Raw genomic sequence first — 3,400 nt, 5'->3', positions numbered from 1 at the left:
TTTTTAATATGGACTAGCTCCAACCAGGAGTTTGACGAAACTCTACAAGGGTTCACAAAACTTGGGTTGTGCATTTCAGAGAGCTTGGAATAATTTATATCCAAACTATATTTAAACTATATTTCAACTGTCTTTTTGATAAATCTGATCAATAATCAGGATGAGAATAATTTGTGAGTGCTAAAAACATCGGTGGTTGTTTTAGATTGGATGTGTTTTGCATCTCTAATTGCTCTTGGAGTCAGAGCTGACATATGTGGGTAATGAGGTGTCTATTAGACAAGCCCCTTAATTCTGGGTTTCTTTGTAAATCGTCATGTCAATTGAATGCTGGTCGCTACGCTCACCATTTGCTAAATCTAAACATAACATTAGCCCAATTTGGAGTAAATATTCCTTTGGTTATGAAACCAGGTGAGTTGTCTAGGAACAATGGAAAAAGACCTGATACCCTTGGATTACAGACACCATTGTTAGCGATTCTTCTGCTCAATTACACATCCTAAATGCTGCAACCGTTACTGAAATATAGTAATTTGCAGACGAATTGTAGTTTTAAATCTGAGATACTTGAAACCTGAGATATTTGAGACGTTCATCGAGAGTCGGGCCTCTGAGAATAAAGTTTTCTTATCTAAATATCAGGTGATACTGTCAGGTGAAAGGGCTGGACTGTTCCAGTGCCTCAGTCACGAGATCAGCAGCAGAATGTCATGAGTACTAGGGTTTGATTTTTTAAATTTTAAGAGGGAAAACCAATATTCTGTTATGTATCAGAATTAAGAGAGTGCGTACGTCTTTTCCTTTATTTTTGGTTGTAACTGTCTATTTACTTTCGTAATATGTTAATCTTGTGTAATTAAAACACAAATTAAAGAAAGATTTTGCATATTTCAATAATTCATCAGAATTCACTAAACTTCTTTCAAAAATGTCGATTATAGCAACGACCTGGGACTGACGCAGTTCATGTACCTCATGATACAAGATATATTATTCATGGCCCTGCAATAAATACTATAGTATTATTTTTAAAAGCGCTTGTGGCAACAATTTTACAACGAGACTAATTACGTATCAATACGCGTCCTTAACAATAAGATAAATATACTAGGGTAGGGCCAAACGAGGAGTAGGACCTCATTTGACCCTACCCTTGTCTCCTTTTGTCACAGTGAGGAAAATGGGATGAAGGAAGAATAAGAAGAGGAGTCGTTCATTTTCAATTCATCGGTTTATTCTTAAAAGTTTATACGCTCGATTTAATGATTTAGTTGGACAGTTTGTGTGGTTGTGTGTAAATGAGAGAGAGGGGGGGGGAAAGAGAAAGTAATTAAATGAATACGCATGTCAGCTACCATGGCATAGCCCCTCGTTGATTGAGGATAGTTCCTAGCGTGAAGCATAACTGTTTGGTTCTCTCTGATGTGTAACTTCTCTGTCTGTGACTGTCTGTCTATAACCAACAACTTATTCACCAGTATTTTTGCTGACTTTAATCGCAAAAATTGTTGTGTAATTGTTGAGCATTGGTTTGATTGGGTTTTTTTTTTTTATCATAGCGTCACTACTCAATTTGATCCGGTTTATATTTATAAAAGCTTTCTAAATAGAAAGAAAAAATTCTGAGCTCACATCGAGGTATATATTTAACTGTTCACAACCCATACTATATCGATTACTCTGCTAATTACTGACTCACGTCGCTATCGTCAACGTCGTCGTCATCTGGTCATATGTCTGCACTGATCGCGCAAACGTATCACCAAAGCTGTTCGAACCATATATATCTTGTCGTTTTGTAGTATTCTACTTTGTCTAATGTGTCGTCCCCCACCCCACTTTTTAAGACGGTGGGTATGATTTGAGAGAGACAGAGATATTTGACTGCTATATATAGCATAATAAAATACTGTATAGATGCTTCCACGCAAAATGAAATTACTATGCGTAATTACTTCGCGTAATATCTTCTTAGTATGATTGAATGTCTTAACCCCAGTGACATAACATTGGTTGCCAGCGCCCGGAACAAGATAAATATGGTGGGGATGGCGCGCTAATTTTCATTAATTATTACCTTATTTTTAAAATTTTAATTTAGAATTTTATGTCCAGAGTAACTTCACTGGTGGCCCACCATTTTTAAATAGTTAAAATATTTATATATATAAAAAAAGCACATTGATCGGGACTCAGCGTTTGATGTTTTTTTTTTTTTTAATGCTGGACACACAATATGAAGAAATTTCGGTAAATTTTCAGATTAACACCCGCACGATTTTCACTAGGGCGTTAGAGTTGGGGTTTTAGGGTCAGGGTTAGGGTTACGGTTAGGGTTACACGCGTACCACAAATCCCTGTCAACCCCGACGACCTTCCAAAGACAGCTGTCACCACGCCTTTTGGGGCGTTTGAATTCTTGTCTATGCCGTTTGAGCTTCGTAATGCGGCCAGCATGTTCCAAAGGTTCATAAATGAGGTCGTTCGTGGGTTAGGTTTTGTCTTTGTATTCGTCGATGACCTTCTAATCGTCAGTGGTACTCCAGACCAGCACCTCCAACACTTAACCCAACAGTTCAAGCGCCTACGTTCCTATGATGTGAAGATCAACTTGGCTAAGTGTGTATTCGATTCTACCAGTTTGGAATTCTTGGGGTATCTCATTGACGCTGACGGTATTCGTCCACTTCCCTCTAAAGTGGAAGCATCAAACGCTTGTCTCCTCCTGTTTCCTTAAAACAGCTCAGAAATTTTATTGGTTTAATTATTATTGTCGTTTCATTCCTAACTGCAGAGAAGTTGCTTCCTTTGAAAAAAAGAGATCCAGATAATGCTGTCTACTACAGCCGACCAAGCTTTTGAATCTGTCAAATCTGACCTTGCTCAAGTATCCTTCCTCGCTCATCCTTTTACGGATGCAAAATTGACACTCACTGTGGACGCATCATCATCAGTTATTGCCGCAGTTTTAGAGCAATCTGTCAACAGCCGAAGTCAGCCGTTAGCCTTCTTCTCTCACTAACTGAAAACTGCCGAATTGGGATACAGCAAGTTTGGTGAGGAACTCTTAGCAATTTACCTGGCGGTGAAGCATTTCTCTTATCTTCTTGAAGGTAGAGATTTCACGATTTTCCCCGACCACAAACCGCTAACGTTCGCTCTCATTGCGAAAACGACCCGGTACTCGCCCAGAGAAACAAGGCATTTAGACTACATATCACAGTTCACTAGTGACCTTCGCCACATCGCTGACACTGACAACATCCCCGCCGACGCCTTATCTCGCCTGCCTATCGGTGCATTGTCGTCTCCTGCTTCGATTGATTTGGTTGCTATGGCTACTGACCAACCCTCCTTCGACCCTCTAGATGTCTCTTCACCACAGTTTTCCTGCTGC

The 3,400-nt window shown here is 39.4% G+C and overlaps 1 long non-coding RNA gene across 1 annotated transcript in view; it reads left to right on the top strand.

Moving 5' to 3' along the window:
• The window catches only part of LOC128247917 (uncharacterized), a 12,177-nt gene that overhangs the window by 6,273 nt on the left and 2,504 nt on the right, over positions 1-3,400 (top strand). The window lies entirely within an intron of this gene.

This window comes from Octopus bimaculoides, chromosome 1 (genome assembly GCF_001194135.2).
Source record: "Octopus bimaculoides isolate UCB-OBI-ISO-001 chromosome 1, ASM119413v2, whole genome shotgun sequence".
NCBI classification, from domain to species: Eukaryota; Metazoa; Mollusca; class Cephalopoda; order Octopoda; family Octopodidae; genus Octopus; species Octopus bimaculoides.
The sequence above is the reverse complement of the archived record's forward strand: the minus strand, read 5'-3'. Positions and strand labels throughout refer to the sequence as shown.